Source organism: Temnothorax longispinosus, chromosome 3 (genome assembly GCF_030848805.1).
Source record: "Temnothorax longispinosus isolate EJ_2023e chromosome 3, Tlon_JGU_v1, whole genome shotgun sequence".
Classification (NCBI taxonomy): Eukaryota; Metazoa; Arthropoda; class Insecta; order Hymenoptera; family Formicidae; genus Temnothorax; species Temnothorax longispinosus.
The window spans coordinates 7,820,775-7,843,652 of record NC_092360.1 but is presented as its reverse complement, the minus strand read 5'-3'; the positions used below and the strand labels follow the sequence as shown (position 1 = coordinate 7,843,652).

Below are 22,878 nucleotides of genomic sequence, written 5' to 3'. Positions count from 1 at the left end.
GAACGATAGCCGGGACGGACGTTATTCCAGGGTCGTATACGCGCGCATGCATATGCATCGCCTGCCGCGATTAATTGGACGCGATCGACTTGTATTTCGGTCATCTTCGCGTTCTCGCCGGCGTGCCATCTCGCCCCGAGAAATCAAATCAAATTGCATTTCGCGAATCATCTCACCGCGTCTCTCCTCCTTATAATATATACCGACTGACGTCGCCAATCCCCCCGCGTGCCATGACGGAATTCGCTTTTCGATACGTTTTAAATTGAAAACACGAACGACATCGCGTTTCGTAGCGATTGCAATGCTCTGGATTTGTGAAGAATATTGATGAGGAATATAGGTATGCTCTAGCTATTGCGCAATTATCAAAAACACGATTATCGAATTGATGCTATCGAACTGTTATGTTCACAAAGTGTCTAATTTTCGCAGAACTTTTTGAATTTTATCTTAGTTACGTTCTGTTTTTCTTTATAGTTATAATATACATAGCTTACAGCTACATTATCTTTATTGCTTTTTGATTGCAGTTGATTACGTTCGTTATTTAATTTAATATAATAGAATTATTGCATGTAACATGATTTGTAAGAATTGTAAGATTATTATATTGGCTATTTTTATATCAGTCGTGCAACAAATATCTATAATGAGTTGCATTGCAACTCTCGTCTATGTATATGAACTACATACATTGCAATTATTATTTTAACAAGTTTGTAAATTATCTTAAATATTGCTAATTAATTCTCTCTCTTTTTCTCTCTGTATTGTTCTGCGCATAATTTCTCTCTCTTACTATCTGTCCGACACCTGAATACGATTTTGTTGCTGGAGTGATCGGAAATGCTGCATACGCGAACGCGGAACACACGCATGCATATGCACACACAGACACATACCGACGAGAACCGTGAGTTAATTCGACAAGCCACGATCGATAGCGAATTCGAGTCCGTTTAATACAGGAGATAACGGCGTCGTTCTCCATACGCCCACCTCTTTACCTGTCTCGTTTCATTCACCAATTGCTATTTACTTATTCTATCCTATTTGTGTGCCTGGAGGAAGCCAGCCTGTGTATATACATACGTAAGGATTCAATTCATTACAGATTGCCTCGATTGTATCGCGTTCATAACGTATTACTCGTTATCTCGCGACAGGCGGATAGATATTATCATAGATATTGTTTAAACTCCAGCGATATTAGAATGGAACGGTTTATTATTTCAAGCTTTCCGTATTGCTTACACAAAAATCGCGACTCTATCGAAAAAAAAGAAACGAATCCAAAGTGAATCCCTTTAGAAAACTCTTAACTATATTCTGGGAGGGCTAACGTAATCAATAAATAACTTGAACAAATACATACAATTTCTTTCAATTAAAAGATTACTTTTAACTGTTTTGATTAAAAAAAGTGTTACTATCCCTCTGATTACATTTCCACTGATTGCTTAACTTTTTTATCTCAAATTCTACAAAATTCACAATATCAAGCTGCAATTGTTTACGTTGAAAATACGCGAGATAGATAAAATCTATATACACAATTATTTTGAGCTTTGTTTAGATCGTAATCTTTAAAAAATTGTTTAGATGTGTTTGTCACGTAAAAAAAAAGAACTTCTACACGTTCTAGACGTTCAAAAGGTTGAAATTATAGTTAGTGATGAGAACTGATTAATAACATGCTTCAATATCTTGATGATTGCAACAGGCAACTAAATATTAATCGTTAAATTCTGAACAATGTAACAACGCAAATTATTTTATTTCCAAACTTCGATTTGCAGCAAGTTTAAACAGAATTCTTACAGAGCAAGAAAATGATTTTGTTATGTTGCGTTTTATCAAGTTTTAATAGAGAAAACCTCTTTCAAAGGAAAGTCGTCACAATGCATGAGCCGTGTAATAGAAAAGACAATAACATAAAGTAAGAAAAATGAATTAATATCAAACAAATATAAGATAAGCTGCTTTGATATCATCCTTCGCAATTTTACTAGACTCACTTGCTTTTTTTTTCATTACTTATTATGTTAATAACATATTCGTAATTAATAAAGAGATTATCAAGATATCTTTTTCTTTCATCTAACTTTATTAAGCATATTTCACAATTTAAATTATACTCGATTTTTCAAAAGTACAAGCTAATGTCTCAAATTATAAGATCCTTTTCTTTTTGTTTTTTTAAATCACTCATTGATGCGCTGCTCATTGAATGAGCCTAACAAGCGACGTCGCATTTGCCTCCCTGTCGCTATTTCTCGCCTAACTTTCCGTCTCGTTTCGCAACGGCAAAATCGTTTGGATGTTTAACGTGTATCTGGGTTGAAGAGCTTACAGACACTTTAAAACAATTAACCAGTACGCTCGTATTACATGCGCAGCGAACAGCTGTACATCGCGTAATACATATGTCAACACGTGTACGTCCATTAATCAGCTACAGAACTACAGAAATCGTATGTAATAACAGAAACGATAGAGATTTCACGAATCATCAAGGCGTCGTCATCGAATGGTCTCAAGGCGATCGCAGGCTGTGTATTGATTTTTTAACAATATTAATATCAGTTTATTAAAATATAATTGTTATTTAGAAGAATCATTGTTCGTTTTAATATAAAATAAAATTAATAATAATTCTTTAATCAGTAACAAGTATATTTCTTGCTAACATTAATTAAAAGCGATATTGTAACAGTTGAAGCAAGAATAAAATACGAGAGAGAGAAGGATATTATATTTTTAAGAATTGTATAAACTGTGCACTTTATATTCTTTGTTAAATGCAAATATTTTTTAAACAACAGGTAGCGGTTAAAAATGTAAAACGTATAATAATATTGACAAAAATACTGGTACTTAATTTTATTTTATTAATTTTTTTTAAACTACATTAATATGATTTTATTACATTATATATTAATGTGTTTAACATTTTTTAAATTGTGTTTTATCTCGTATAATGCCATGCTTTTTATTTTTTATACTTTTTATTCTTGTAAACTATAATATGACATCGTGTAAGGATAATACGATAATACGTCAACAAATTTTTCACATTAAAAAATTTTAATTTACAAATCTACGTTATACATTCTTCTCTATCACAGAGCGATATTGCTTGAGGGGCCACATGGATAAACGAGATTTCGCCATCGCGGAAATCCATCTTGCAAAATGCATTTTTAACGTGGAGCATCAATCCTACCGTAGCGATTACCTGCGCGTTCCGCACATTTAGAGAGCGGATCTCGAGCCAGATGTGAAGATACGCTATCGCACAGCAGTGGTTGTGCGAATGAGGTGACGCAGTGGGGGGTGGCTCACGATAGTGGTAGTAATATTAGCACGACTGGGGAAGAGGCTCAAGCGCAGAAGAAAAGTCTGTACGGTCACTTCGGCGATGCAGCCGGCTCGAAGCATGGTGGGTCGTGTGCCGCAATGCGGCTGCACGTTATCACACCATCGAGCCTCATCTCCTACGTGCCCCTTCTCATTTTTATACGTTACCCCGGCCACCATGAAACGGCCGCCGAATTAGGCCGCGGAAATCGTTTCCGTTTTCTACGCGGTTCATTAGTTTTGCCCGGAGGCTACTTTCGTCGTCTCTCTCGACGAGGGGTTGCTATGCAACCGCAGCCGCGGTACAGATTCCGAACGGGTTGCATACCAATGGCAAGCTACATAGAGACGTCAAGCGTCTTTCCTTCGAAATGGGAAACGTGAATTAAGGACTGGATTAAGAAAAATGATGACAACGAGAAGTCGTCAATATCTTAGAAACAATTTAAAAGATTAAGAAATTTTAATTTTCTTTTCTTACTAAATTTTATATAAAATTTATCAAGATAAATGAACTCCATTTTTTCTAATGACTTGTTTATTTAACATGATTAATTAGCTTTTTCCCCTGATTTTTAGCTTGTAAATTTACCAATTTATATTAATACCAAATGTTATAATATCTTCAATTATCTAAGAAATTTTTTAGAAAACCAGCAATTTCTCGGTGTATTGTTCCCGGGTGTTTTTATTTTTATCCCGCTATATTAATTTTTATCAAGTTATAACGTTCTAAAGTTTTCGGCAGGTACATAGCTCATTCATAATTCGAATGAGCGTCATGGTAGTTTACGCGCGTAGGTGTTACTACGAACCATGACTCAGCTGTTCTTTATTTGTTGTATACGGCATGAGCTCGGCAATGGACTTTTCAACGACCTTAGTTCCTCGGCTATCGCTCGATGTATCTTCACGCGGAAAAGTCTTATACGGACAGTAAACTGAAACAAATTGTATTGTCTCCTAATACCATATAACCGCGACGAAACAAAATTGTTTTCTTAAATCGAATAGTTCTCAGAAAAGTACCTCGTTTATTCAGATACCAATTCAGTAAGAATTGTCCATTTGCATTTGTAATGAATTAAAAATCAACAATATAAAAATAAGAAATATGTTACATTACAAAAATTAAAGCGTATTATGTTATAAAGAAATATTGTTATATTGTAAATTACGATACTCCCTTCCATTTTTGAATTGCGTAACTCGTTACACTGACATTCAACAGCGTATACCTTCGAATTAATTGGCTTATTGTAATTAAAGAGTCAACTTCTACAAATCTTCCCGTTTCACATCCATCATAAATGGTACAAATACGTCGATAGGAAGATACGGAGGGATATAGAAGACCCGAATCAAATCCTCTGTCCCAGTTATATAAACGCCTACCCGTTGAATTTGCTCGCAATACAGGCGCGAAGCTGCAGCATGACTGCAATCAGCGCAATCCACTTTTTTTTGAGCAGTCAATCCGTTTCGTTGAATTTATTTATTTACATAAGCCGGCCAATTCGCAGCCATTTTGTTACAATTTTCATAGGATTTTCGAGCGCGATGTACGCACGCCACAAAGTAAATTATTGTATAGAGTACTGAACGTATATTTGTTGAACCGAGTGATATTTCCCTCAAATGATATTTTCTCTATCGAAATTTAATCGAGCGCTTTTTAATTTAATTCACTTTTTTTCAAATTTTCAAGAGTTGCTTTAATTTTCGTTTGTTAATATATTTTAATATAATATTCGAAATTATAACAAGAATAAAGTTTTAGCTCGTTAAAAGTTTTTTAACTATATGTATAGTTAGAAAACGATTTTTTGACATTTTTCTCAAGATAAGCCGTTTCAGTTTTTGATAAAAAAAATATTACGTTGTGTGTTAAGTATATCGTTGTACAATTGTTGATATATATACTCATAAATTGAATTGATGCCCCGAACGTTGTACACCAAAAGTGCGAGTGTGTGCTAAATGCTAATGTCGTTACGCTGTCTGTTACGTTTTAATTAAAATTCAGCGAATAATTCGCTTATCACTATCGAACCACATTAGTGGCGCAGCCAACATGTGTTTTCGAGTGTAGAAAAGCATGTGATTTCAATATCATTTAGCTAATAAATCGTTGTACCGAATAATTTATCTTACGCAGTTGAATTACTTTTATTCTCTTGAAACATAATTGATTGATAATTCTACAGAGACTTATGTAATTAAGATTTTTGTTATATAACATACGTTTTGTGTTTTTGTAATAATCTTTATTACATTTAAAAATTTCTTAACTAATATATATTTAATACGATACATGTTCAGAAATTTTAATTTTATATATTATTTTTAATTAATTCTGTATAATGCTTGAATATGAAGCTTAGAACATAGAAAATACTTAAGGTGATACACAAGGATTTCTTCGGAAAACTTGACTCCAATATTCCGTATTAAAATGCTAAAAAATTTCTGAAGTTCCGCAACAAACTTGTAGAAGAAGATCCCGCTTCAAATCTGACACGCGAACGTTATTAATAATTTTAAAACGTCAGTTTTGTAACTTCTTGTGGTAATATCGCATATACATGATGTCAGTTTAATGACTATTCCCTGAACAGAATTTTTATTCTTTTATTTTTGTCTGGCATGTATTATCGTACAATAATTTCAGTTTTTTTCTTTTTTATGCGTTTAAATGGATGTTACTAAACTTGAATTTGCGATCTGGCCCTTGAGGAAACACTTTCCCAAGGCGCTGATAAACGTCTATTTATCTACATTATTCCGGAAAATTTCTGGGAACACTTCCGCGGCGGCCACTGCACCTGTTTTCGATTGTTGATGCATCTATCGTTCGCGTGCAGTTAGATTACACGTAGAAGGGTATAGAAATACAGCGCGTGAGGAATCATGGAGAACTGTTGAATAATTCAACTCTCCTGCGAAGTGAAGATATTACTGTGATAATATGTATTTATCTCTCATATAGATCTCAATTAGCATTTCTTTAGGGATTTAAAGAATTTAAAACTTAAGAAATTTGATTTTTTAAATTTCTTTATATATATATAATATCTTAATATATATACATATACATATATATTTGCTGACCCAATTTTCTGCTTTCTTCACTTGCTACAACAATTCGAGCAAAGTTTCTGTTTCCTTGTTAAATCTTAGCGCTAATTCTCTAAGTATTGAAACTTGCAACTTCCGTTCCATTGTAAAAGCAATAAGGTAAATACATAGCAGTGAATGTTTGCTCGATTGAAATTGCCGCGAACTCCCGAATAGAGAGTTCGAAGTTCAACTCTCAATTGTTTAACCACAAGTTTAAAAAATTATTTTTAAATGTTATCGGTTTTACAAAGAAAATGTACTGTTAATTTGATGTCGAGAAATCAAGACAAACGAAAATTTACAGGGAATAATTATTGACGCTTTAATAAATAAATACAATACAAATAAATAACAATACAAATTGAATATGCTTCTATTTTTGAGGAAGATATCTTTATGTAATTAATTAGATAATTAGAAATCAAATCACATATGTAAAATCAGATTCTGCAGATATTCGTTTGCGCGCGTGTCGCATGCACCAAAAATGCGCATGCAATATAAATTTCGGGTGCAATGGGCAGTGCCGATCACGCACGGCGGTCTCCCATGGCTGGTAAAACTACATTTTCCGAATCCGGTGACGTACGCGGGGATACGGCTTGACGTCATTGCGTGAAAATGGGCCACGGCCTCCTGAGCCACCCTCTTCCGGCTACCCCGCGAACGCCTTGTCATCCTTCGTCGTGGTACACGCCGCAGGATCCTAAAACGCCGCGCCATAGGACGTCGAGTACGGTATACGGTTTTGTACATATGTGCATACATACATGTACGTGTACGTATATGTGTTCGCCTCCGACGAATGTGCTTAAGCGTTACGCGATGGGATTGGATTAAATCAACACCTAGCGGAGTTATTTAGCTCAAACTTTGAAGCCGATCTTTCTGACGCAAAGTTATATGTATCGTTAAAATGGAAACGGTGTCGCATTCTGCTGAAAACAGGTTTTAACACTTTGCCGATCAGTGGAATACTGTTCATTCATTTTTTCGCAATTCATTTTTATTCAAAATACTAGTTTCAGCGTTTAATGAGTTGTGAAAGTCGAGAGACTATATATATTTTGACAAATAACAGATGTTTCCTTAGAAAAAATTGATATGTTACTTCTAATCATCTATGCAGAATTAATGATCAGAGCCACAACTTGGGCTTAACAAAGAAACAAACATGATTATTACATCAATTGTACGACACGTGTCACATAATTTACTAATTGCAATTAAAATATTGTTGAATAAATTATTAAATAAGATATTAAGGAATCATATGAATCATTCTAATTTTACAATCTGCTTTTTACATATCCGCTTTTGAATATCCAAATCGATAAAAAAATATTATTGTCTATTTCGGATTTGCATTATTACATTATTTATAGGCTTATATATAGGTTTAACGATATTGATGAGGTTTCAAAATTACGTACAGTATATGTGCGATGTGCATGGAGCTCCGTACAGAATAATCCAAGCTCAAATCCTTTATCGAAATGGAACTTGATTACTAATTTCGGAGAGTAGCTGCAGCGCGCCCGCGTGATCGCGAGGCAATATCCTAAATATATCCGCCCCTCCGTAGGACTATATGAAGGAGCATTTAAGATTCCGATTGACTCAATGGAGATAATTCCAAAACTTCATTAACCAGAGTGGATCCCGCTTTGGATATTCTTGGATAGCGTAAATATTCAACCGTTGATCCAACGCGAAAATCAATAACGTAAAAAGGAATATGAAAATTATTTGCGAGTAAAAATAATTACTTCATTGTTTTTATCAAAATAAAGCTACGATTTGTTTTTGATGACTTAAGTGTATACAGTTCTATGGTTTATTTGTGTAACGATAGAAACGAGATATATTTTTGATGTTATATTTTTGTACATTTTTGATATTGTAATTTTGTTAGCATTCCGTAAATCGAACTCACTGAAGTTATTTAGATTTTCTGTGTAGTCGAGAGTTAAAATAAATTTGTAAAATTACGGCGAGGAAAACGAATGAAAATGGAAATTATTGCATTATATCGTTTGCTGTTATTATTTGAAGATACATCTTCCAAATAACGACTTGGCGTTTTGATTTTCGAACTTGCAAGACATAAAATTTATTATAGATTATTATTATCGCAGGATAAATATTGCGATAGTGATAATTTACTATTAAAAGACGCGTTAATTAAAGAAGAGATTAAATTATTTCTTGTTAAATGACGAGGAAGGTTAAAGTTTGCGGTGTATATATTGGCTTTAGCATTACCTGCGAAATTTCCCTCGCAAGATTCAGCCGTTTGTAAAGAAACGAAGAGTCTGTCCGACATGGTAACAACGACATTGTAGATTGGCATCGCAAACATGGGGGGTGAGTTTTGCGCATCAAAACGCGAAAGACTAAATAAACATGTATCTGGAAAAGTTTCATTTTCAAGCCGAAGTCTTGGCAAACGACGCGTTGAAATGTGCTTGCAAACTCGAGAAAAATATTTTGATTTCCTGTAGTTTGAATAAATAAGATATACATAAATAAGATATAAATAACATATAGATTATAATAACTTGGATAGCAATAAAAATATTAAATTTATTTGAAAAATAAATTGTTTATTTATATAACAATATATATATTTATTTCCAACGTAAATCGAATTGATTATCGCTTATAAAGATGTTTTTAATCCATTAATTGTAAGCGTAAAAAATTAAAATTCTTATTATTGAGAAATATTGTGTTTATTTTGCTATTGAGAGATTATATACGAATGCCTCTTTATAAGAAGAAATTATTTTCGACTTGGAGTTAAGTAATCAAGAAGATACGGAAGTTATTATCCCAGTTGACGTTAGTCAGGATTCTGGAATCTAGAGATGATCTGCTGGTCTGATTAATGAGACTAATATTGCCTTGGAGAATGATCGGAGGCGGTTCCTTATATATTGCGGTTTGCCGTGAAGCCATATAGCGCGTATATTTCTGTACATTATTGTGCCTCTCATACACTCGAATGTCCCTTTTGCGAGATAAATGGGCATTCAGGCACGCGTGCCTTTTTTCACCGTGAACATTCCGAAACGTCACAGCTATAAAAAGTAACGACGCGCCCTCAAATTCTTCATGCTCTAACTTGGTATGCGTGAGATTGATAACAACTCGCGTGTGTGTGTGTGTGTGTGTGTGGGTATGTGTGTGTGAGGGAGATAGAGGGGGGGGTGCGAGGGTGAGAGAGAAAAAGCCGTCGGAACTTTCTTCCTGTTGGCTGTATAATTTATTCCATTTTCCGTTTTACCTGCGACGAGCTCTTAAAATTCTTTTCCCTCGATCAGCGAATTCTTCCCATCTACGGTATAAGTACTAACTAATGCCGCGACGTGCCGACTGAGTTTAAAAAGGAATCATCACGAATTGCGAAAGCTATATATTGGGGTTCTTTGGGAAAGAAGCCGGTGAGGCTTAATTCATAGAATTCAAGCGAGCCTCCACTAGCAATTAACGTAAGGATCGTGAGTGACGAGTGACGGCGGATACTCTGGGACACGAATTTTCCATCACGAGATCCGATTTACTGAGCGTTAAGAATATTGCTATGGCCTTGGATTAATCCGTTCTCTAGGCATTACCTCAGCTCGGCAGCAATTTATTGTGAGCAATAATTAGGTCAAATTTCCAAATGAAAGTACGCATGCATTTTAGATTCGAAATTCCGAGTAAATAAACTGTATAGCTTACAAAGATTATGTGGACTTAGCTGAGATAATAGGAAGAGATATTAAGATATACTGATAAGACTAAATAAATATTGATAACTATAGGATTATATATACATTCCATAGTTTTGCTTAATTTTTCAAAATAATTTTGTTGTACTATATTGTCAGAAAATTTTAATTAACTTGATGAAGAATTTCTCACAGTTTGATCTTATTTAAAAGTCAATACTGGTATTAACTTTGTAAAATTTAGAATTTTTATTTGTTAAACGACGACTTAATAAGTAACTTATAATAAGTAAATCTTTTTAATGAATAACCTATGATGACTTATCTCATCTCTACGTTTACCGACATTTTTCTTTTGGAAATTTCTTCTGTAACTGTAAAAATGTAGCATCTTATTCTTTGGAGATTTTCTACTCTCTATTATATATAAAAAACAATAACATCCCAAATTTAGCATGATAATTAATTTACGCTTTTATTCCGTCTTGATTCCGACTCGAAGTTTTCAATGTACTTTTCCAATTATTCCATTCCAATTAATTTTTAAAACACGCGCTTAATTAATTTATAATATCGTCATGCGTCGCGTATAGGAAACTCCGCCTTTTTACTCCGCGAGCAGTACTCGACGCCAATTAAAAGCGCGATTCGATACCGATCGAGTGCAGGCCGTTGCAACGTTCCTTGTCGAGGCCATTGTTTGCATAGCGAGAGTCCTTGAAGCAACCGAGAAAGCCGAGACAATCGTTCCTCGAAGGCGGCGGTCCTATTACGTGTAATTGGTTCATTAGCTTCCATATCAGCGAAGCTATATTCGGTCGTTGTTGTCTGGGGGAAACTCTAAGAAGGGCGCCAAGGCGCCTGTTCTTCTGTCACATCATTCCTTCACCTCTGTGATCGATTTGAGATATATATATATATATATATATATATATATATATATATATATATATATGTATATATGTACGCACGTTTGTGTGTGTATGTGTATCACGTACGATATCTAAACGCTAGATAGAGAAAAATGATTAATTTAATATCGAAACATTAATATCTTTTGAAACATAAACTATTAAAGATGTATGTAGTTTTTGAAAAATCTCATCTAAAGAGAAAAGTTTCTCGCACATAAATCAGTTTGATATATATATAATATATATATATATATATATATATATATATATATTAAACTTATTTGCGACATATATACTTGATAAACGCTAGATGGCCAAAGAAAAGTGAGTTATTTTAATATTGGGACATTATATCTTTCAGGGACACAAACAAAAAAAATACGTATATATGTATAGTTTTTGACGAAATTTAATTTCACAAATGTATCAAATATGATGTTATTTTATTTTTTACTTAAATTTGAGTAACCTTATTCTAATAAAAAGAGAATAAACTGCGAAAAGATTTTAATTAAACTTATATGCGAGAAACTCTTCTCTTTAGATGAGATTTTTCGCTTGTGGAAGAAATCAGGGCTCAAAACGCTATGCACTTCAACGTATACATTTCCAGGCTAATTTTTAATGTTAAGTATCTCCGTAATTAGGTCACTTGCGTCACGTGTTCGCTGAGCAAAAATCGATCGTGCACATTCGTAAGGAAATCCACGTTTGAAATGTGATATATATGACAATTTCAGAACGTTACATACATTTAGATTTCTTCGAATTTGCCGCGGGAGGGAGGAAAAAATCGGCGAAAAAGTGTTTTTAATGTCATCCTTGAGAATTTGTTTTCGGTATTTTCAACCAAACGTACACTTTCCACGGCATTTCCATACCACCGTCTCGATCGTCTCGTTCTCACGCCTCGGCGCTTGACGTTAAACTTTCCTGATTATGCAACATGAGCCATTAGCCCATTATCGCTTCGATGTAACCGACGAAACAATATCTACTCCGACGAGGACTTTTTTAACGACGCGAAAAAACGCGCTAATGCATATGTAAGGCACGTAATCTCTGCATATATTTAACGGCAAATTGGGCTGTTTAGTTAAGAATCTTATTTGCCTAATATAAGGGTAGCCGCAATAAAAGCAAGAGACTAAAATCAGACTGCTGCATTTAACGCTAAACGTGGCAACGAAAATACTCAAGGAATTGTTTTTGTATATCGCTTAATGATCGTAATGTACATACATGAATGTCGAAATTAAATGTTTTTAATAATTAAATATGAGATATAACTTGATAATACACTTTTAATATAGGTGTATTTCATAGATATCTAATGTAAACTCACGTTACCGAGTTACGTTTACCGAAAATGATCTTTCGTCGCACGATGTTATTCCAAGATAATAAGATCGTGGCGGCTTATACCAATCCATCTGGATTTTCGTAGCTTTGTATCTTCGTGGAAATTCATCAATCTTAAGATAAGGCCGGTATTTTCCAGATTCCGAGATTAATTCCGAAAGATTTGGGTAATAGATACAGATTTCTGTGTGATGTACACTGTGATGACAAGATTAACTACGGCTCGTCTGAATCTTTGTTTAACGGCCTCGCAATTATGCTCGTGGTAATAGAACGGAAATAATTCAGATCAGTTCCATTTTAAATTAATGCCGTACTGCCACTGCCAGGTCGGTCGATGGATCATTTCCAATTATCCCGCATCATATCTTTCGCCCACCACCGGTTCTGCTCGCATCCGAAAAATCTCCTTGCTTCTGTCATCAGCAAAAAGTCTCATTTATGTCGATTCATTTTTCTCTTTCTCTCGTTCTCCTTATCACATCATAAAACATCGTGTTCGAATAGTTACCAAGATGTTACGAGATTATGAAGATCTTGAATTAAATTATTTTAAATTACATCTCGCGATCTGCACATCGGATAATAAATTAGCAAATGGAATAGAAATAGAAATGGCATTAAACGAGCTTTTCTTTTTTTATACCTTACGACGAAGTTTGAAATGTTTGAATTATGCGAAACATGATTCTGATGTATAATTCTAAAATTAAGAAAAAATGTGATAATACGATTATACGTCCAACGCATATTTGATGTTCTTTTGGCAAAGTCACGATTAAAGAATATAATTTGTATGTGTGTGTGTGTGTGTTGCTACTTATTAATTTTATTACATATCTTCGTGTAACAAGATTTTAAAATCAAAATATACTCGCTGGAGATTACGTGAGAAGTGAGATTTTACTATGCAGTTTATAAGCTCGAAGATTAATTCTTCAGATCTTTTAAATTTTTAGCGTGAAATAATTTAATCTTTTTAAATTATACTAGACATCTTCTAAATATTTTAGTTTAAACTTTTGATGAAGAATGCATTCTTGTTTAAAGATACTGCTCTATAGTTTTTTACACGTTTTACTGAGCAACGTTTAGTTTAGTTATGAATAATATTCCGCTCATTAAACAGAGTTATTAAGTGGATGATAACAGACGAGATATTAATTACCCGCAACAATGGGGTATATTTTAAGATAATGAAAAACGAAACGCGCGTACGTTGTTAACGTTAGTCATGCCATAAACGCGACTTCTCTAGACACGCAACTTGTTGTCTGTCGGAGCAAGAATATGTCCCAATTGTTTTTTGCTAATTAATTAAAGTACATTAATAAGTTAAACGTATGTAGATAATTCGCCAGTTTTCCACACCTCGTAACGAAAAGTACGCGGTGGAACGGTTTACTATGCGGGAGAGTATACGAAATATATGCCTTACACGAGCCGCCGGTTTACTGTTATTGGCTTTCGTCGCTGCAAGTTTTATTGCGGCTTCATGAAAAATACATTTGGCTCTGTTGCAACCAACGTACGTAAAATGTACTGACACCGGCAGACGGTTTCAGTCGAGAGGAACACTCAAGCGGAAAGAAACGACACTCGGCTGTTTGTTTTTCCTTTGGAATTGAATTAAAGCTATACTAAGTATATATACAGAATGTAATATAAGAATGAAACTCACGAACACGTTGGATTAAGAATTTATAGAACATTTTTTAATAGATTCTGTTATTTATATTTATTATTAATTATTATTAATTTAGGTATTATGTTTATGTATATTATCGTAATCTTATTTAGATTGCAAACATATTCCTATCTCTTCGTCGTCCATATGGGGCTTAAAAAGCCTGAGGGTTATATATCTTACAACATATTTCGACAACATGCTCCATTAAAGTGGAATATATATATAACAAGTTAAGTTAATTGTGCTAGGTATTATTTATCTCGATTCGCTATCTGTTTTAACGCGTAAGAACTATACAATCCCTTTCGAAATCGGAGAGAGAGACAGCTGCGTAAACTACAATGGAACTGCAATTGTAGTGTCGTGACGGAGCAACAAGTCTTTCCATTAATAAGTAGCTATACCAACGTGCCACAGACATACACTCGGACGTACAGAAGTTGGTCATGTCGCTCGACAGTTAGAATAGCGGTCAACAGCAGGACAGAATGGTCAACAGCGAAGGATGGACGTGCCGAGAGAGCGGTAGTTGAAATCAGAGTGGACATACATAGCAAAAATCACGAGAGAACTCGGTGCTATGAACTGTGGATAACGCGGGCAAATGGATAGTCCAGAAGTGAATTTTATTCTCGGAAGTGGAATAAGTCCGCGAAGAAATAATTTGTCGTCTGTGCGAATAGAAATAAATTAAATCTTTTTTTTTGTACAATAATTCGACGAAGCGTAATAAAACTATAGGTGTATATTCTTTGGGTCATTTTATCGTATCTGTTCAAGAATTTTTTAAACTTACAAGGTTTATCAAATATTTTAGATTTAGTTTTTTGCAAAAGTAGCTTTGTACGTTTTAATTTTGGAAATATCTGTTTTAGAAAATATATTCCGCTTTTATATGTTAAAATATTATTTTCTAAATAACACAAACAATACACACATATAAACTTTGAAAACGCTAAATTGGCGCTTTGTGTGTAGGCATTTGAATGAGAGATAGGGTGATGCCAGAGACCGTGTCCAGGCTATTAAGCTGACGAAATATCACGGCCGCGAAAATGTTCCTTTCTTTCACTAATTAATGGACTATCTCGCGGGAAACGAGGATTGGGCGGTGCCAGGCTTTAAATGCACTTTTTCAGCGACTGTTTTCAGATGCATTCCGAGTAATTAAATTCTCGTTTCCAGGCCCGACCAAAGCGAGCGACTTTTTTGTCATTGAAAAAACTATAGTTAAAAAATATTTTGAAAAGTATTTGGTACATATCAATATTATCGTTTTCGATGAATAATTTCAATTGATAAGAAAAAAAATAGAATTCTGAACATACTAATTGGACAACGTTTAACATGCAAAAATATAAATTGCTCACATTTGAACACGTACTTGTGATTAGGCGAGAATATTGTAAAATTCGACGAACATTTTCTCTCACAAAATTTTGTCGCTCAAAGCCTTTGATAAAGATAGCGGTAAGCGAGCTAGTTGATACGACCACTTGTACTAAATACGATAAAGTAATAGCCTTGATCGTTCCAGTGATCTCGTTTGCGCTTTATCCTCTTTTACTAATGATGGCAACTTTCTAAAGGATTTCATCGTAAAAACGTTAATGCATTATGCTCGAAAAAAATAGTACTATTTCATTAAATTAATGCATTGCTTTTTTTAACAAGACAAGAATTGCGTCGTTTTTTCCATTTCTTTTTGTTCCGCTAAGGATTGTTCGCAAAGGATTGAAATAAAGTTTCGAAATTAATGCAGATCAAATGATTAACAACGTACAAGCAACAATATCTCTCGCGTCCTTTAAATCTAAATCTTCATACCGGTAGCTTCTTGCGCTAATATATCAGAATATTACCGGAAGCAATTTCGAGGCTGGGCGATAATTAATGTACGCGCGATTACACATTATCCTTTTGAGTTCCCAGCGCGTGTTTTGCATGCAACGGGATAATTTGAGAACAGCGCTTCGGAGCTCCATTACTCGCGCCGCGTATGCACGCTTCTTCCGAAGATAGAGATGATTGGTTAGCGATAAATCAAAGACGGTTTTTTTTTATTTTCTCATGCCATGGCTATCCATCACTGGCGGATGAGAAATGTCGGTGGAGAACGGCCGTAGAGTGTGGGTAGGAAAAGAAACGGGAGAATGAACTCTCGAATAGTTAAGGGAATCCAAAATTTGTCAAGCGCACCCTGCGAATGATACCCCACGATAAATCCGTCTATCCATCCCACGGCACTTTTGTTCTTTGCTGGTTATCCGATGACCACGCGCGTCCTTGAACAAACGTGGGGCAACGTACGAGAGACAAGCAGAGGGACGAGAAAAAGAGAAAGGGAAAGGGAGAGAGACAGACGGGAGAATGGGGATGGATAAGGGAACGAAAGATGGATGAAAGTTCTTTTTTCAGTGTTTGTCCATTAATCATTCGAATGGTCCAGTCGATCTGAAAAGAGCCGAAGTGCCTCCCACCATCGTGGCAAACGTATAGGGGTTACTAACCCCTTTCTCGAAATTATGCCTGCTTTTCGACGACAAAAAGACTGTACGTGTAGCCGCGTCGGATGACGCGTGGAATTTCCAAGCGTTTAAACGACGCGACGTGCTGTGCGTGCTTTTTGTAGTCAGGCTGTTTAATTATAGAGATTCAACCCTGTGCTTCTTTGTATTGATAATGCCACGGGTATTTGAGGGAGCTTAAGCCTGAAAATATTTCTCGAGATAAAAGGGTTGTATAATAAGATAATTGAAATTATAATTTTATGTTTTAATAAATTGTTTTTATAAGCAGTTTACTTTATATTGCATTAAAATTTCAATATAACTTGAATTATTATGAGATTGGGTGATTTTGCGAAAGAGAATAGTATAGAAGGGGATGAATTGAAGAACTGTTGCAAATCAACTTGTATCATTCGCAGTAGTAGAAAGCGATTTTAATCCGACATTATTTCTTTTAAGGTGGTATGTCCATATAACCTATGAAAACAGATCGATGCAGTTTTTTCAGTAAAAGTAATTAAGCAACTGACGAATCTTCATGCTAAATTTGAAATGGATTGACCGTGTAGTTTCCGAGATATTATTGTCTAAAAATATGCTTTTTTCCCTATCTTAAGCATTGCGTTTATGGCGGACGACGCGTGAGAGACCGTAATTTTGAGATAAATTGATGGTAGTAAATTATAGAAAAGACAGATCAGGTTGAAAATTAGAATAAAAACAGAGGAGTGTCTTCCGAATCATATGGTACCAAAGCCAACAATCTCAACCGTATAGAATGTTCACAAAATTAGTTAAAAGACATCGATTTCAGTCCATTCCTCACTGTGATCACAAACCTTCGGATATGTGGCAACGTCGCGCTTTGAATTCATAACGCGAGTTGCATAGGTTAAAACGCGGTTGTTCGTTCATGATATAAAAGTAAATGTTGCACTTAAATAAAATTAACCTCTAAGTTTATTGCTCCGAACGATACACGTGCAACCATTTGTTTACATGAATGTTGCGACGTTGCCACATCTGAAGCTCTTCTGTACTACGCTAAGAAAATTGGACTATTTTCATTCGCCTCTTTTTTATTATTGATTATTTATTCGATTTGTGATATACAATCATTTTGAGAAATTCATTAATGAATTTAGTCGACTATGAAAGTGTATGAAATTAGAAGTTTTAAAATGAGGTTTATTTTGACTCACATAGTCGCGAATAAACCACCTTAAGAGAGAAATACTGTCAAACGAAGATTGAATAGCGTGCCATATATATAATCAATATGTATACAATTAACAACTCCCTTGCCATCTCTAATATTTCATTCGAACGAGAAAAATATAGATTTTGCAAGTATGATTTTGCGTCAATCAAATATCACAAATTGTAAGTTGGGCACCTACGACATTTAATCATTGAATATATTTCCTCTCGAGACGACATAAGCTGAATACTAAAAGTTTATTGAAAGGTACTAGCGAGCATATTGTAGCGGAATGTATTTATTTATGAAACTCGTTGACTTTATCGTGGGTTTGCGCGGCACTTTAAAAGGCAGCGTCGTAGGGAGGGGAGGAAAAAAAGTGGCGAAAAAGGGCCGGGCGGCTGTAAAATGTCGGCGAAGGTGAGCCGGAACCCGGAACACGCATCATCCGGGTAGATAGAGGAGAAGAAAGGTAGAAAGGGGAGAAGACATCCCCGGATGTCCTCTAATGTAATTGAATCGGGAAGGAGCGCGCGAGTAAGGTTGTATTTTCGTCCTTACGAAAGCGCCAGTGCGTGGCCGCTTAGGTGGCGAAGAGCAGGAAGGATCAACGGCGGAGTGTGTCGGGAGTTTCGTCTTCTTTGGTCTCCTTTCATTACGGAAGTTCCGCGCAAGTTTTGTGGCCATCGAGGAACATAATGCCGATAATGTCGGCGGAATAGCCCGCCACTCGCGCTACGCAACTCAAGGGAAATGACTCTAGCATTCGCCCGCCACGAAATGCACGATGGGCGCATATCTGCGAGATGAGATCGGAGATATCGGCTCATCCTCTCGGACGCTCGAATTTTACGCGAGAGAGCAAACAGAGATAATATTTCATGTATTCCCTGCATTATTAGTATCGTATATCGTATTAGTATTATATGCAAATGTAATATGTACATATGTTGTAAATTTTTCTATTTTTTATGAAATATAAAAGAGATTTAAAACACATATTCCGCTCATTTGCGTCTGAACAACTATTATATATGATATTCAACGATTATATTCATATTCGTCGCCGATCATTTGATACGCTAACTATAGCGAGCCGTGTAACAGTACTTTTGTACTTTTTATACCTTTGTAGCTGTAATGAATTTTTAAAATAATTAATTAAAAATTTAATGACACTTGAAAATTATTGCATTACGAGATACACACACGAGATTTGTTCTGGTTTGCTCTCACAGGAAAATGCAATAATTTTAATTCAGCTTTAATATCCATACCGTTAATACATTTCGACGATAATGGAGACTTTGATTGATAATTCGATTAATTATGCATACACCGCGTGGGTTTCGCTAATCGATGTATCCCAATATTGAACACCAAGGTACAGAGTCTACTATTAGTAACATCTGTGAGGACTAAAAGTTATCGGAAGAACCGGATGTTACGCTCGCGAGAATCGTACGAATTAGAGCGGCCTTCTATTTCCGTGCAATCGATTGCTACAACCCCATTGCACGTGCAATTTCGATATTACACCGGGCAGTCCTGCCACAATTTCTTGGAATTTCAAGGAATTGCAATTGCACGAGCAAGGATTGCGCGCACTCTAATTCTATCGCATATTTCATGTACATACGTAACACGTTATGCTATATATATCAGGTTGATTACTTTGGCTTTTGTAATTTACGTTGTAATTTTACGTTTCTCATTATCAAAAGTTTTCTCGTTTTATATATTGATAGGTCACGGAGAATGATCCATATAAAGAGCGAGCCGAGAATTATTGGAAAGAACGAGAACACTTTTTTTAGTACCTTAAGATTAAAAATCCTTTCTTGAATAAATGGAAGCTGTATGTGTTGTACCAAACACATTGATCATCGTAAATTCCAATTTTATCATGCGTGACGAAAATATCGTTGTACAAGGTCCAAAGCATTCCGTAAATACGTTTTGTACCTGATATGAAAATTTGATTTGCGAGACGACCGGTCGCGAAAACACCCCTTCAGAGACAACCGTAACGTCGTATGACGCAATACCCGTGGGAGAGGTAACCGCACGCGAGCTTCGCGATTTCGTATGAGGATAAACATGACGCGATCATTTGTCCGAAGTCGTCGGATTCCCACGGCGCTCGCGGCAGCGAAATGATTTCTCTCGCCGTAACTTTGCGCGTAATGTATAACGTAAAATACGACCGACCCTTGTAATCCGCCGATATATATATTTCGATTGGGTTCGCGATTATTTACAGGACGCACGCTGTCGATTCGTCCGTTTATTGATACCTAATTTCCTAGCTAGAGCTTACTCGCGAGAATAAATGAGGGGACGCGAAGTTCAGAGGGGATGTACGTTATTCATAGCGACGTATTATTTTTCCGTGAGGACATTTATAAGCGGGGACAAAGTTAACTTAAGATCATGATGGTCTTTTGACTTACATTTTTTTTAACATTTTAACATTTTTAGCAAATTTATAAAACCGTTAATCTGTATATATTTTTTTTATAAGATTTTTGTATAAGATTATTTATATATTTTATTGATATATATATCTTTATCTCTTGATTGTCTGTAATATTTTTTCTATGTTATTATCTCTGTAAATGATATTTTGATTATTACTACATGTGATAATTTTCTAATCAATTAGAATGGTACTTAATTGATGTTTAAACAAGATATTCACAGATATCCATCGAACCTTTTGCCTCGGAAGTATATGGATTGCACGGAGTTTGTTGCAAGTTGCAAAAACTTTATCAGCGCAAAAAGCTCATAACACATTCCCATGTTTTTTCAAGCAGAATTTCACAGGATTTAATAGACGTAGCAGGTGCAGAGGCGAAACATTTAGTTTGGTTTTTATCAGAATTCTAATTTCAATTTGTGTTTTAATTCAATTTTAAATCGTATTAGCTTTGATATTATTTTATATCATTTTTATGTTGGAAATAATTTAACAGCGAGTATAATATAGTGTAAAAAGTCGTATATTATTCAGTATTAAAGCTCAATTTCAAGGTCCGAGTGTCGAGTGTATCTAAAACAGATCGGTCGGTCTCTTTGTCGTTGCGTAACAAGATTTCTAGAATTTCTCATATTAAGCAAATTCGAAATCGTGACGGTGATGAGAAACCGATTTGTCGCTCAGTAGACTTCTGGGAAAATTCTTTGTCTTCGGGGAAGAGCCGCGTGGGCGATCGGATATATCGTCCTTTACTTGTCTCTACTATGGCTTATTGTTCCCGTTGATTCAGTGGAGCAAATAAGCCGTTATCGCAACAACCCTTTACAGAATCGCGCGCACAATAATCGATATTAGGGAGCATCGCGAACGGTACTGTATCTAACTTGTGTGTTATTAAACTCGTGACCTATCCAAGGGTATAACAATGAAGATCCTATCGCGAGATAATGCCTGGATAGCGCAGAATTGCGACGTGTCTTCCCCTAAATTGACGGGTCCTTGACCTTCTCGGCTGGGCTATGGATATGGGATATATATTCTCCCGGCGCGAGAAATGCGTGTCCTTGTTTTCCTTACATTGATAAGTAACAAAAATCGCGCAGACATGAGATCATCAATCATTCTTGCGCACCCTTTAAAACATCCGTCAGGATGGTCCGCGTCTTTGAAAGGGACGTTCCACACCCTCCAAGGAATTTATCCGCTTCTGACTAAGAATTACGATGTACTAAAATTTCGTGCTTAGGGCAAAAATATGAAAGCAATTTCAAATTTATGACAAATATATATATTTTTTATTATTTTTATTCTCTATAATACACATGAGAAAAGATGACAAAATACTACAAGGTACCACGTGTATGCCCGCACAGTACCTAATTTTTTAAATATAACACTGAATATCGTGTTAGAAGCGATTAAATCGATAATCCGAAATAATAATGAATTAATATATTTAATCTTTATCTTTTTTCTCCTCGCAAGAAATGACTTACGCAATCAATCTAACGGGCTTGATCTAGCCTGTTTTCTATTTGACATCAACTGGAACGGAAAAATTCGATTAGATGCGAACGCGCGGATTAGAACATTCTCTTTGAAGTGTCAGATTTGTACATTCATCGATTATTATCGGCGCTAAATATCGCGTGTATCAGGTTTAAATGTATTTAGCAGATTCTCCCCCTTGTGAAAGAAATCACCGCGATTCTAATCGCGGTCGTTACCTTGATTCACGAAGGGATTTCTGCGATCTCTTCTTTCATGGGTTAAGTGTGCGAAGACGGTTTTCTCCTTCTCTCCCCTTTTCTCCCTCCTCGCTTCACAATGTTGTTCGCATAACGGATGGGAATTTCGGAAGCAATTTGTCATAAATTCAATAAAATACAGTCCGCCAATCTCTAACCGACTACCGCACAAACATTAATTTAAACTACGAGAAGGAGAGAAAGAGAAGGAGAGAAGAGGGGGATTTGAGAGGATTTGATTTGACGTTGTTAGACTCTCGTTGCTTATGGAATTATTAGAACTGATCTCGAATTGGATGAATAATGAGTTATCTCAAATTTTTTTATTAGGTTCTTTACTCGCTTGCGAAATTTTTCCTTCATTTTCTCTCTTTTTGCGTCTCTTTATTTTTACCCAATTTTTATTAAACCTCTGTTACGTCACGTTATAAATCTGAGAGAATTGATTCATTAATTATTCTTCCGATTAACTAAATAACTTTATTATTTAAATTTTATTTTTGATCAAATTTTTGTATTGTGATGGATTCAATATTTATTGCAGACGTGTATGTGTGAAAGCTTGCCCTAAAAACGCAGTGAGAATTTGGAATATTTTATATATTTAATGTACAAAGTAACTCATTTTTCCTTTTTATTTTTGAAAATTATATGCATAAGACGAACTTTTATAAAACACGGGACATGTATGTGAAAGGAGGTTTATCGTGATTCAGAATAGCATCAAATGGAGGATATTAGTGGAAATCAACAACTAAAATTGACACAA

General features: G+C 35.3%; 1 protein-coding gene across 3 annotated transcripts in view; it reads left to right on the top strand.

Moving 5' to 3' along the window:
• Task6 (TWIK-related acid-sensitive K[+] channel 6) overlaps window positions 1-22,878 on the top strand; it is an 83,650-nt gene that overhangs the window by 48,216 nt on the left and 12,556 nt on the right. The gene's annotated exons all lie outside the window — the stretch shown is intronic.